Source organism: Lasioglossum baleicum, chromosome 14 (assembly GCF_051020765.1).
Source record: "Lasioglossum baleicum chromosome 14, iyLasBale1, whole genome shotgun sequence".
In the NCBI taxonomy this organism is placed as follows: Eukaryota; Metazoa; Arthropoda; class Insecta; order Hymenoptera; family Halictidae; genus Lasioglossum; species Lasioglossum baleicum.
Window position 1 is genome coordinate 6,502,321 of NC_134942.1, and position 13,712 is coordinate 6,516,032.

At 48.8% G+C, this 13,712-nt stretch overlaps 1 protein-coding gene and 1 long non-coding RNA gene across 6 annotated transcripts in view; both read left to right on the top strand.

Annotated features, from left to right (window-relative positions):
- Nucleotides 1–11,634, top strand: part of LOC143215823 (uncharacterized) — a 70,922-nt gene extending 59,288 nt beyond the window's left edge. Inside the window, exon 3 of the long non-coding RNA XR_013010454.1 lies at nucleotides 11,550–11,634. This is a non-coding gene — a long non-coding RNA (uncharacterized LOC143215823). The remainder of the gene's footprint in view (nucleotides 1–11,549) is intronic.
- Kdm3 (Lysine demethylase 3) overlaps nucleotides 1–13,712 on the top strand; it is a 368,071-nt gene that overhangs the window by 197,764 nt on the left and 156,595 nt on the right. The window lies entirely within an intron of this gene.

Genomic DNA, 13,712 nt, shown 5'->3' on the forward strand with positions numbered 1-13,712 from the left:
TGACAATTTTGCATTAGTTTCTAAACATAACAAGAATATGCCTGTCCAAGATTTCCGCCATTTTTAAAATAATATTAACTGTCAGAAAATTCAGAATTTTCTGCGAAGCAGATCGAATAAAATTAGATACAAATCGAAAATCGAAATTTTTGCTCCGCGTTCTAGGAAGATTTCCGTTCGTTAAAGCTCGCGTTAAGCTCGGGATCTAGTTAACATCGCGGCTGGGGGATAATCAGCGGTGAGAGAAAGGAATTGAAGTCCTCTCGAATCAGATCTTCAGCTTCACTCGGATTCCAAGGGGGCCGCTGTATGTGCGGAGGCGCGACGGCCCTCTCGCGCAGGCAGCGGAACATTCTGCAAACAAAAAGCACCGGTTCGAGGGGCTGGGCGGGGTGAGTTTCACGGTCGATCCTCGAGGAAGAACCGGGGGAGACCGGGGGAGGGAAACAACAATGGCGGGCAGGTAAGTCCGCGGCAAATGTTTGCCTTTCCTAATTAAATGAAACTCCGCCTCGCTCGTTGCCGGTGCTTCCTTTCGAGCCGGCAGAGTACCGTGTGCAACTCGGAGAACGAACGCAGGGGGTGGAAACGGCTCGGCAAAAAAGGTGTCGAGACGCGGGGGGCGGCGGCAATTTTTTGCGGATCACGGGCTAATTTTCCCGGGGAACTTTTTCTCTTTTCCCAGAGTCTCGTCGAGGCTTCTTCTATCTCTGTGAATTTCTTTATCGATCCCCGTGGCTCGAAGTTCTCGAAGAACCAGGCGGCAGCGGCGGCTGTCGAAAATGGCAGAAGCGCCCGAGACGTGCGAGTCACACTTAGCTTATCGAGCAGAAAGTAAACCAGCCCGCTCCACACTTTCCGATAGACGCATACCGGGAACGCCTCGGGCGCGCTCCATATTTTTCCGTGAGTCGGCCTCTAATTAAATGTCGACACGAAAATACCTCTCGCTCGCGCCGGGACACGCGATGGCAACTCGTGCATCGTGCGAATATCGTGAGACACGAATAACATTAGCCGCGTATTAACAATTGCAACAACTTATCTCAAACCCGGTCTTACTTGAAATGATCATCTTCATAGCACAGCTTGGCGAGCCCATAATCAAAAATTCAGCATGGACAGCGAGGATTGTACACACTACGACGCTCTTACAGAAATGTTTAGTCATCGTAAATGTTCGTAATGGATTCACGGTCTCTGGGAACCATTTAGCATCTTTTCGACGAGGAAGCATCTTCTGTTGTAGGGTAGACGATGTCGGTCACGGTACGGCGGGATCGACGGTTACCTGCAGGCTTCACACGCGTGTCGGAGAGACGCGCGATGCGCTCGTGCACGTACAACACGGCCGCTACGCGTGCATGCAAGTGCGTGTTTTCATGCGCGGCCAAAGCGTAACGCTCGTGTAGCGCCGTGATTAGACACGCCACGGAGTTCGCGGAACCGGTTCTACATCGTCTCTGTTCTTCCCCACGTGGTCGGGAGGGACCCTTGTGTCTGCCTTCTCTCTTTCTCTCACGTAGCCCGACCGACTCGCTTATGGGTCGGCGGAGAAGCGAAGATGGCGAGGGAGACACCGGACTCGCAAAAAGAGTCGCCGTTTCTTTCGTTTCGCCGCCATGCTACTTTCTCCTTGCGTAATCGAACGCGAGAGACTTTCTTCGTCTTCTCCTGGCTGCAGGACTCGGCGTCTCTCCGGAGAAGATATTCCCTGCCGGAAAAGTATTGACATCCTTTCGCTTCGACTATAATGTAAAGGACGGTCAGGGTAGTGGGAATTCTATCTTGAGCACCATGACGAGAGGGCATTAAAACCAGACGGATACATCGCAAGAATATTACCGCAAGGAGATATCATATTCAAACACTGACTCGCTGGGTCCGTAGCCCTCTAACGGCGGAAGCAGGAACTACCGCTGCACTAGTAAGGCCCCAAGCCTGATTCGTACTTTCTTTACCCGTCCACATTTTGACTTGCCGGGCACTTCAAATGGTCCACTAGCAAATTTTAGAGACCGAGGGATGAGCTAAATTGACTATCAACTGTTAAACTTTCCAATTAAGCCCATTAACTATTGTAATTTCTGCATAAGGCACCGAGTAGCTACCAGCATCAGCATCTCATTCTTTCTCCGTTTACATTTTGACTTGCCGGGCACTTCAAATGGTCCACTAGCAAATCTTAGAGACCGAGGGATGAACTAAATTGACTAACAACTGTTAAACTTTCCAATTAAGCCCATTAACTATTGTGATCTCGGCATAAGGCACCGATCAACTAGCAGCATCAGCATCTTCTACTTTCTCTGTCTACATTTTGACTTCCCGGGCACTTCAAATGGTGTACTAGCAAATCTTAGAGACCGAGGGATGAGCTAAATTGACTATCAACTGTTAAACTTTCCAATTAAGCCCATTAACTATTGTAATTTCTACATAAGGCACCGAGTATGTAGCTAGCAGCATCAGCATCTTCTTCTTTCTCCGTCCACATTTTGACTTCCCGGGCACTTCAGATAGTCTACTAGCAAATGTTACGTCTTCACCAGCCACCGAGCAGCTAGCAGTATCATCTTAGGGCATCCCTAATGGCGACTACACAGAAGTCAAAAGCGAACCCGCTTACAAAATGACTCCACCCGAATTTCTAGTCGTAGACACACAAACATCGTGGAACAGAAGAGCAGATTGGACGTGTGCGTGCGCAGACACATGATCCAACGTTATACATATAGTCCTATCCGGCGACTTATGTGCCCATATAGATACAAGCCCGGTTCCGAGTAGCGTGTCTGGCATCTTTGTATATAGCGTGGTGGCGTGGGCTATAGCTCGCTCACTCGCTCGCGGCTGGCATGCATTATTCACGAACCAGTCGCAAGCTGAACCCGCTCTCCCGACTCCAGACCGACCCGCCAGTGACTCCACGTCGAGCATGCTGCTGCTGCGCTGCGGCTTCTACCCCTTCGACGGGTACATACACAGACGTACACGACCACACGAATTTGCTACAATGGGAGGCCGCTTCGCCCCGGAGATTGAGGCGTTCGGCCGAGAGCATGCCTCCTTTTTATCCCTCTCTCGATCCGTTCGTTCAACCTAATTCCTTTCACCGGCTCGCGTCGTTTTTCTTCGGGATTCCGTGGCGGTTTTAGTGGATCGACCCGTTCACCGGGATTCGGCTCAAGTTTAAGGTTCGGCCTCCCCGTGCAGCTACTTTTTGCGGTGCTATTTCAAGGGGCTGCCTCCTGCAGGCACCGGGGTGTCGGGTAACAGGGGGGTGGAAAGTCGATTTTATTCTAAACTTTCGCGAAAGAAAGTTTTTTTCTAATTGTCTAAATTATCTGCATCGCTTTCAGGAAATAGAAACTAAATCGAATGTTGTGTCTTCCCTTAATGATTTTAACATGTTCGCTACCACCGTCACAAATATGTGACATCCATGATCTGACAGTTCACTTAAAAACAGTCAAATTAATTTTGTACACTTCGTTGTTTAAAGTCATAGCAGAATGCATAATTTTCAGAGAATCTGTGACTTTCTTCTGCTAACTGCTAAACTGTTTTCATAATTCAAAATTACGCAACGAAACAAATGCTGGTAGCGAACGTGTGAATAAAAGAGAAATCACAAGAACTTCCGTATTTCATCTACTCAATTTCCCTATAAACGCATAAATCACCGCAGTCTATTCATCACAGAGATTTGATTTGAAACTTTCGGCTTATTTTCCGCAAGATGTGTGTCACCCAGTGCACAGTTCGCGACATCCACGGGGATTCTCGTGAACGTCCAGCAGTCCGCCGCCATTGAGGAAGTTTTAATCCGTTTGGCGATCAAAGAGGTCCCCCCGGTGCTGCGGTGGTCGCAACAGTTGCGTCGCGTCGTTTGTGCGATATTTTATTAAATTCCCCGTAACAAAAGCGTTTAACTAACGGCCGTTACGAACGTTGAAAACATTTTTAGCCGGCGCGGCGCACGGCCCCCGGGGAGAGCCTCCGCGATGCGTGAAACTCGGGCTCCGGGCACGGCAGTTTCGCCAGAAAAGCTATGAAAATTATTTCCGGCTCCCGATCCCCCGGTAATGATCGCGGAACCGCGCGCTCTTTTTCCTCGAGGATTATTTCATACCCTCTGCTCGTTAAATCGCCAATTAGAATTTCCAGCCGTTTTTGCCCGGCGTTCGAGCGACTCGTAAATCAAGCATCGATACCATAAAAAACACGTTGCAACAATATAGTGCATGCATACATGCATTCGGGGCGCATTGTCCGCGGTCTGGCCTGCGTCTGGCGACCGCCCGCGCGTTCCGCAGCCTGGTCGGTGGGGCTCGTCACACTTGGTCCGACTTAATTACGCTAATGAGAACGTTTTGGCTGGTTCTCCGGCATCGGGGACACCGCACCGCCTGTCACTGACCCTGTCTGGCTCGACTCTTGCAACAGTTTCTGCCCGGCCAACAGGTTTTAAGGGGGCACTCTTGTTTTCGAAGCTGTCCCTGCGCGAAATTCTACGATTTATTTCGGAAGAACTATTTAACCTTTTCCATTGAAATTTCGCACACGCGTCCATTGGTGTTCGAAGTACGCGTGTAATTTTTTTCGAGTAAAAATGATAAAAGTTGCGTAAGTTGTACATTTTTGAAAAACATGTGTCGATGCAGCCCGTCATTCAGTCGGGTTGATCAGCATTTGAATTCTCCAGAAAAAATGTTATTCCCACGGACGCGATGAAACGCATCGATCGGAAAAATTGAAAACGCTCCGAGCGGAGTCGGGCTCGCTCGGTCCAAGGAAAATAAGGATCGCGGACCGCCTCCTCTTCTCTCCGGCATCGCCATAAAGCCCGGTATAAAACGGAAAAAGCGACGGGTATCGTAAAACCGGCGGCGCATCGGGGCCAATTTGATTTACGGCCGATCCGGTCGCGTTATCGTATTGTTGTGCCGTTTACAGGTACACAAGCGGACCCATGCTCGTGCTCTGGCGCGCGCGCGCGCACACGCTTCGATATCGCGTCGCTTACCCGCTCCGGCTAATGATACACTTTCGCCTGTGATTCAGGCGGAAAGCGACGCTTAACGTCCGCGCCGGGGACTGCAATTACGGAGCATTACCTCGAACTTGCATCGGCGTTATTTACGCACGGACCGTGTTTCGCCGAACTGCTCGCGTTTTTGGCGCAACAATCGGGAAACCGTTGTCCCGTTCCTCGTTGCGCAACCGTGTTCCAAATACCGATTTGTACCGCTTCGATCCCAATTAGCGTCGCGATTGCAGCCTCCCGATAACCGCTCTTTGCTCTAGATTGCTCTTGGGGGCAATATTTTGCCGTAAATTATGTCACAGGACGCATGAACCCTCGATCTTGCTGGTTCCACACGGATAGAAGACTGTAAACCTTGGTTACTGTTGCAGAGCACTCTGTGTGGGCGTGGTTTCCTCGCACATCACTCCCAAGGAGCAGGAGCAATGCCCCATGGGAGAGTCTGTGCACCCACACTCAGTCTAGACTTCACATCCTCTAAAAATATAATTTGAACGATCACAATGCCTGTCTAATCTAAATATTCTCCTTCTCCGAGGATCCAGTGGTTTAAGTAGGCGTGGCTTTGCTGCCCTCCGTTTCTAGAGAGCCTCAGCAGTGCTCCGTAGAGCAATCTGTGCTCAAAATCAAATTCAAACGACCACAATTCCTCTGTAATCTAACTTTGCCATTTCCCTGACGACCCAGTGGCCAAAGTGGGCGTGGCATCGCTGCTCTCGGTTTCTAGGGAGTCCGTGCAGTGCCCCACAGGGCAATTAGTGGCCCTACTCGATTTGACGAACGAGTCGACGTCACGGAAACCCAGGACACAGGCAAACACTGTTTTTTACGCTGGTCGAACATGCAAACTGTGGAGTAGAATTCTTTTTTCCTCGTCGTTCGAAAGCAGAGCCCGGGAATTCTGCAGCAATGGCGGACGTCGTCTGGCGAAACGAAATCCAACGGATGGGCGGACGGTGATTAATTAAGGCAAATTATTAATTTCTGTCGCGAGCTGGCGCGCCGCGGAACTCCCGACGCTGCGCGAACGGGGAGCGGTGCCGAAAGTTTCTCGCCGGATTAACGAACCCCGGGATTTCCAACTTTTTCGCAGCGTCGTTCCGCGAACGAAATTACGAATCCCATTTTGAGAACCGCCGTTCCGGTTAATGAAACTATGTACTATCGAGAAAGTACCCGGCAACGATCGGCCAACTGTTTTATCTTATCGCCGCGAGTCAATATTTCTCCGCGATAACGATTCGAATTATTTTATACCGTCTTTCTATCGCTCTCTCCGTCCCTCTCTCGCTGTGTTTCGCTCGCGCGAGCATATTTACACAGTTGCATGGCCGAGTGTATCTAACTGTAAACTTTCTCGGAACCCGTCCGTCCAGTCCCGCGCGTTAAAAACGAGCGCCTCGAATTATTACATAAGCCGGTATATATCTTTGTTTATCTGCGTGGCGGCCTCGCGTAATCGCCTCGATCCTCGCGTACCCAACCGAGGAACGCTCCGCGTTTCCTCGGCGAATAAAAAGCAGATTCGTTCCGAGCCGTGCAATGCGATGCTCGTCGGCGGTTGCGCGATCTTTGCCAGGCCGGTTACGTACCGTCGAAGGCGAGTCGGTCGCTCAGAGTCTGAAGAACAAGGCGACTCAACTTGTTTATGCAAATCCGCATTTTTACAGCGTTGTATCTCGCGTGTCAAGGTGGAATATGATCTCATTTTTCAAACCAACAGTCACAGCCAAGCTTGAAAATTATATTTCAAGAATGAAATTCCAGCCAAGGTATCCATTTTTTCTTATTCGATTCATAAATTGCTTACTAATATTTGCATTTGTCGGTGCACGAACCAACCACGGTTGCTATCCGAGTCTTGAATGGATATTTGACGTGAAAAGAAAGGTATCCGAGTCTCGGACTCGTGAATACATATTGGACTTGATTCCACGGTCGGTGGAAACGCCAGGACCATGGGGGGCAGAGGGAAAAAGAAAACGAGAAAGAATATAGCAGTAGCGACAGGGGGGTTGGATTCGCCGGAGATGTCTCTCCGTCGGGACACGTGCAGGGAGAAGAGAACTATTCGTGTGCGTCTGCCGAGACGAGACACGATGCGATGCAACGCGACCAGCCGCGTGCACATTGTTTCAACTTTCCAGGCGGGGTACGCGAAGGAAAATGAGCGACTCCGCCGGGCAGGCTTCGCTCCCGGGAATCGTGTGCCAGTTTCCGTTCCGAACAATGATCGCCAGTGTATTGGGACTCATCCTATTGTTTCGGGTCCTCTGGGGGGAGACCGATCGGTCTGCGACACATCCACTTGCTCGGACCGTGATTGCTGGGTGTCTGCGAGACTTACACTTTTCGTTGATGATTCTCCCGCCGGGAAAATGAATTTTCTATGGCACAAACGAGTTGGTACAATTTAAAAGAGTAGAGCTTACAGTCAGCGAGGTACTTCTTCTGTTTGTTTACATGCCTTCCCTTGAATGTTTTGGCAACAGCCATAGATTATGAACTACAGTAAACTCTCATTTACTGTCCGGGGTTGCCTGTGCGATCACTGTCCAGTGTCTAACCGCTCCACTGCCGGCCAACGCCGCGATGATTGATCTCGGCTGGGTATATCGGTGTGAACACCATGAATTTTCATTATTTTTTTATGGGACTTTCGCTAACTTATTTCTGGCATTTTTCTGATCAAAATAAAACCAAACACGATATAATTTTAGCTGCGTTTCTGTGGTTTAATCGACGATTAAAGTTTCGGGCGCGAGGAAGGACAGCGAACACGCGGACTGTTGAACTGTGCCGGCGACGGCGGCTCTCCGCGTGTCTTTCTTTCCCATACGCTGTCGTTCCTTGCAACCGAAACTTTCATCGTCGATTAAACCACTAAATACAGCTGGAATTATATCGTGTTTGGTCTTATTTTAATCAGAAAAATGCCAGAGCTAAGTTAGTGAAAGTTCCATAAAATAATCTGTAATGAAGAATAAAGCATTTTTAATTGGCATTACGCCATTAAGTGGCGACACGCTTCGTATTTCTCTCTATTGAAGTCTCGGCGTGGTCGGCGCAGTAGACGCAGTCATAGAAAAATGGTGTCCCTATACGATCACTCTCCGTGCAGAACACGGCTGTTGGACAGTGAATGAGAATTAACTGTATTACAGTATCAATGTATTATCAACTTGTTGAAATGATTAATGGTAGAAAGAAATTTTTATTTGGTTCCAATACTTCGTAAACATCCGCAGTCCAGTCGTCAACGTTCCAGGAAAATCGTGTTGCGGCCCCCGAGGGAAGCAAACAATGGCTGTCTTGTTTTACCAAACATGTTAAATTAGTTGTTATTCGGCGGAAGACGTAGGGTGCACGGTTAGCCATCCGCGGCAGTAAATCAGCACGGGTAGCACGACATAAACTTTTTGAGCCTCGTCTCGAGGGAAATTAGCAACTTTCTCGCTGGCAACCGGAGCCTGTAAGAACGCTATCGCCGTGGTTCCAAATAGGAGAGCGTGATAAACGGCTTTCGCAGAAGTGCCGGCAAACAGGAACCAAAACGCACAATTAGACGGTTGTGCATAGGCGTATCGTGACATCGGGGGTATTGTTCGCGTACGAGGGTACGTGTGGACGCAATCTTCGCAACAGGCGCGTCCCACGGCGTGCAAAGTTTGCAAAGTTGCTGGCCCGGGTAGTCGGGGAATTTCAAAGGACTCTCGGGAAGTTTGAAGTTCCGTAGATAAACTAGCGTTAACTCGTGCAACAACGCCGTGACACTGGAGTGCACGCAGATTACCGGAAGAGGAATGTGTTTTTCGCCGGTCCGGAGAAGTTCCGTGCACCAGTTTCAGCCGGAATTGTAGCGCGCGACACTCCGCTCCGCGCTGCTACGCTTCGGAAGTTCGTCCCGTATCGCGCAAGTTTTCCGATTGGTCACGCCCCCCCCCCACTGAATCCCCATACCATCCGCAACACCCGGCAATCTCGGCCATCTCTCTCTCCAGACTCGTTGAAATTCAGATGTACACGAATTTCGTTCCCCGGGTTGCGGCTCCCGGCTCTTCTCGTTTGTCTCTCTTTCCGTCTCTCCTCCTCCCCTGTCTCGCGTAACTTTCACCGAAAAATTGCGGCGAAAAGTTTCGTCGTTCCGCGTTTCCCGGAACTTTCGCATTCCATTCGCCGGCACGAGACAATGCCGGGAATTATAGACAGCGTAACCGGCGCGGCCGCCTCGCCACGGAAAAATGATAAGATGGAACCGAGGCACGCCCCCGCCAATTTAAACTTTCGGATCTCCGCACCTCTCTCTAGGCGATTCGCCCGAATTGCGAAACTCTCGCTCCGCCGAATACATAGCACGCTGTTCATTCCCTTCCCGAATTAGAACGCGACAATTTTCGAGCCGGATATCCACCGTGTTCTCGTGAAAAATAATGGCGGAATATTTTTGCCTCAATTCCAAACGTGCCGGTGTATGCTACTTTATTCAATCCGCCGGTAAATCAATGTGCTGGGAACGAAAAAGAAGTTTACTTGTTCCGGCGCTGCGTTTGAAGGGCTCCAGAGTAAAATTACTTCGTCGGAAGGGCGCAAAGGGCCGTGATACATCAAACATTTTAATCCAGCTGAATGTGTGTATATGCCCTAGTATGTTCCTCCGATCAAAATTCCCCGATTTTCCGTTTCAAGATACTGTAGAATGCTTGATTTCTCTTTGACTGCGCTGTAATTGGTTATTTTTGTTTCGGATATAAAATTGCTGAATTTTGGTGTAAAGGGAGAGGCTGGATGTAATTCAAGGTAAATTATATTTGAAAATACCTGGAGAGATGCTTTTGATGATGTCAGCATAGTTGTGCAGTATTTTATTGAAATCATATAGGAAGGTCATAAAATGTTTAAAGTGGATTTGGATGAAAAATTTCGTGAAGCCTCGTAAAAACGAGATGGCTAATTTTTCGACATTTCAAAGGTTCCCTCCGGCGTATTTCCCAGCATTTTTTGCGTCGGGAAATGCGTCGGCACTCGGGGAAACGTTAATCCGCTCCGGGAGTGTCGCAGTCACGCTCGGATCGCGTTGGACGATCGAGAAAAGCTCTTGTCTCGCGTCGCAGGGTGGCAAGTTTCGCCGAAATCCTCGCCAAAGGTGAAAAGAATTTTTCAGTCGAGGTCTAGTGATAATGGTGCAATTTACACCAAGAATTTATCGCGGGAATATTACTTTTGTCCAGGATTTCGGCGAGCCTTTCCACTGCGCGACGCTTTTCCGCGGTACATAGCGGGGCTAGGAAAGAGAGGCGTTCTACGGGGAATGGTTTCCGTCGAACGAGAGCGGGCTCCTCGGAAAATGACGGGGGACAGGGATACAGAATGTCTCGCGTCTGGCGTGGAAAACGAGGTTACGCGCCGCTGGATCGAATCCTCGACGTAGAAAGGCTTTCTAGGGCATGGTAATCGGAGCCTGGGGACCGAGTAGACAGAGTCCGAGGGGTGGGGGTAGGGCTTTCACGAGGTAATTTCTGTCATGGTGAAAATGCAGGAGAGAGACCTGGAGAGGGGGGTGTATAAATCTCTCGCGACACACCGACGGCCGACGTTGAGAACGACCGAGAGAAGGAGAGCGCGAGAGAGGGTTCGGGTGAGATGACTAAATAAAATCAATTAAAAAGTTTCGCCACGCCGGGGAGCCCGAGAGTTTTCACGAAGTTTTCCGCCGTGCACGCTTCTCCTCCCCCATAGGCGGCGGCGGCGGCGGCAGCGGCTACACGGGCGTCACAGTAGCGAGCAGAACTTGTGCTATAAACTGGCGATACACCAACACCGACGACCAACTCGTGGTAATTTCGCTAACTTTCCGACTTTCGTGTCGAACTTGTTAATGGCTTTCTGTGGCGGCTCTGTTACCATCGCTTCGGCGCGATCCCAACCCCCTTCTCTCCCTTCCCCCCTACCGGCTCCACCCTGGCAATCCCGTGATTTCCATTTGGCCCGTTCCACCCTAGAAACCGTCTATGAATTTATCTGTCGTTCGGTGTACTTATCAAACTACGCCTATCCACCTCCACCGTCTAATAAATTCCCTCTCCCGCACCTTCTCCTCTCTTGCTCCTCAATTAGCGAGGATTTAATCCGACTCTAACCGTCTTTGACTTCCGAGGCGCGCTAGGATTCCCCCGATTTTCACGATTCAGCGATCCAGCCAGATCTACCGGATCTGCACGGTTATTCCTCCCTAGCGGCGCGGCTCTATCCCCACCACCTCGTAGTCGCTGGCCAATCCGAACGCGGGCTGCATAGCATCCGCTGCTCTCGAGCGTCTCACTGCTTCGCTCTTACGGAAAAAGGCTCAATTTTATAGGCTCAATCGGACTTTTACTTTGATTGACACAGACCCAAGAAAAATAGCACGATTAACACCCAGAACATTGTAAAATTATTATAAAATCCAAGTGTTTAATCAATTTTTATAGCGATTAACGAATATTCTCTCTTTCTGTTACAGGTAAGGGCGGGTTTCAATCATTTTGGTCTCTGCGAATGGTCGCGGTGAGTTCAGTCCAACAGCGGCCCCGCTTTTCGAAAGGCATCGCGCCTCGCTTTAAGAGAAACACCTTGAATTTCTGTGAAGTGCAGGCCTATCCGATTACGCGCGCAAAGTCCGTGTAAAGCGAAACCGTAGGAACACCGACCCGACCCGAACGCGCGGCGTTCCGCATCGCTCTCGAACCTGAGCGTTCCGCGTTTCGCTCAGCGAGAATCAGTCTCGAGCCAAGCTGTTCAGGAAGCGACCAACGAGATAACCGTTCCGGTTATCATCGGCGAAACGCGCCACGCCGCGCGTTCCTTCGATAACAACCGCCCCGGTTGCTCTTTCTGTCGTCAGCGTAAGATTAAACCCGGTTGACGCGATTTCGCGCGATTTTCTCGTCACGTGCTTCCTAGGAAATCCCGTTTATCGCGTCAGGCTTCGACGTTCCCCTCGAAATTCCTCGCGAACGTCTGCTGGTCTCGATTCTCACCGAAACGGGAAACAAAGTTCATTTCTCTTTCTAATACTTTTAATCTTTTTATTGTTTGAAATTGCAACCACTCATTTTATTGTTTGAAATTGCAACCACGCAAAATCATATTATTATTAAATATTCAGCACCATTTAAATGATTATACCGATGACAGCCTCGAATATTTTTGCAAACAGGACGTACCCCATCATACCGATGAAACGATATCCGCCAGAATATTTCTGGAAAATAAAGAATTGAAGTTGCAGTAACAGGTCGAACCAGAAATAGCAGAAGTGGCTGACAAGCATAAATTCACGATGGAGTTGTCACTGACGATTCGCGAGCGGCAGCGATCCCGCGAGTCTGTCGTCATCAGCTCGACCGAAAACCGTCCATTAGGATCGGTTGGCGAAACGTTAATTCCAAAGTGTCGCAGTGGCTCGATCCACGCGATTCCATGCAATTAAGAACGGGAACCTGTTTCGGACTTCGGCCGGCAATCTTAATTACGATCTCGCGGCGACGTTTCTAACCGAGAGCCGGCTGGCTCGTTCTTATAATAATTCTTCGTTCCCGCGAGCGCTTTCCCGATAAAGAGGTTGTTCGTGTCAAACAAAGGCGCACGAACTTTCGGACCTGGTTGCAGCCTTTGAAAACAGGCCATCTCGTTAAGATATCGGCTTCGGGAACACCGTGTTGGTTAACCCTGTGTATATCGGGTCGTTGCTAACCCGTACTGTTTAGTATTGTGAAAAATTCTGTTCGTCTTCATACATCTTTCCTTATATCCATTTGTGACAAAAATGGGTACGTACAATTTAAAACAATGGAGATATTAAAAAGATTTAAGGCCACCAGTGTATCAGTTTCACCTTAACAAGATCATCAAAAGAAGAATTAAATTTTTATTTAGCTCCTGTGTCTTGTATTCAATGCAAACATTTTTTATTTTGCATAAAGATCCGCAGGGTGTACAACAACTAATGGTCATCCGTCCTAGAGGTGAATCTAACCTGCGGATCGGTGGACATTTGTAAGAGAAACTTGTCGCAAAACTGTTTATAACAAAGAAAATTGTTTTCAAAGCCTGTTTTTACATCAAAACCTTCTTCTCGCCGAGAAGAGAAATAGTTTGAAAGAAGACACATGTCGCAAACAAATATGTAGTTATTGAGATATAAGCTGTTAAAGTTTTTGCAGAATTTGGTGTGGAGTTATACGTATAGAGAAAAACCTACTAAACTATAGTCCACACGACCGTGTCGGTGAGACGGAACATAATCGTGTGCGTGACTCAAGACAAACAAAATTTAAAGAGACATTCGTTGCTAGGCCCGTAGACGTAATCGTCTCCCTGCCCATTCGGATCATAAATTTGAAGTTGCAAAATATGAAAGAATATCTTATATATCCACATTGTTATAAGAATATTAATCCTGTATTATAAAATGTTACCGTACCTCACCGTTCCTCCAGCGGATTAGGCGATATACCTGTGAAGGACGTTACAGCAAATAAAAAACGCATGCGAATCTTCAACCCCGACAGATGGACAACACGTGGGATGAACTCATCGAAGCGACGAGCGGAGTACCCTTATAAACACGTCATTGATGACCGTAGACAATGCCAAACGGAATTTCTGTGACAGTTTCCCCGCT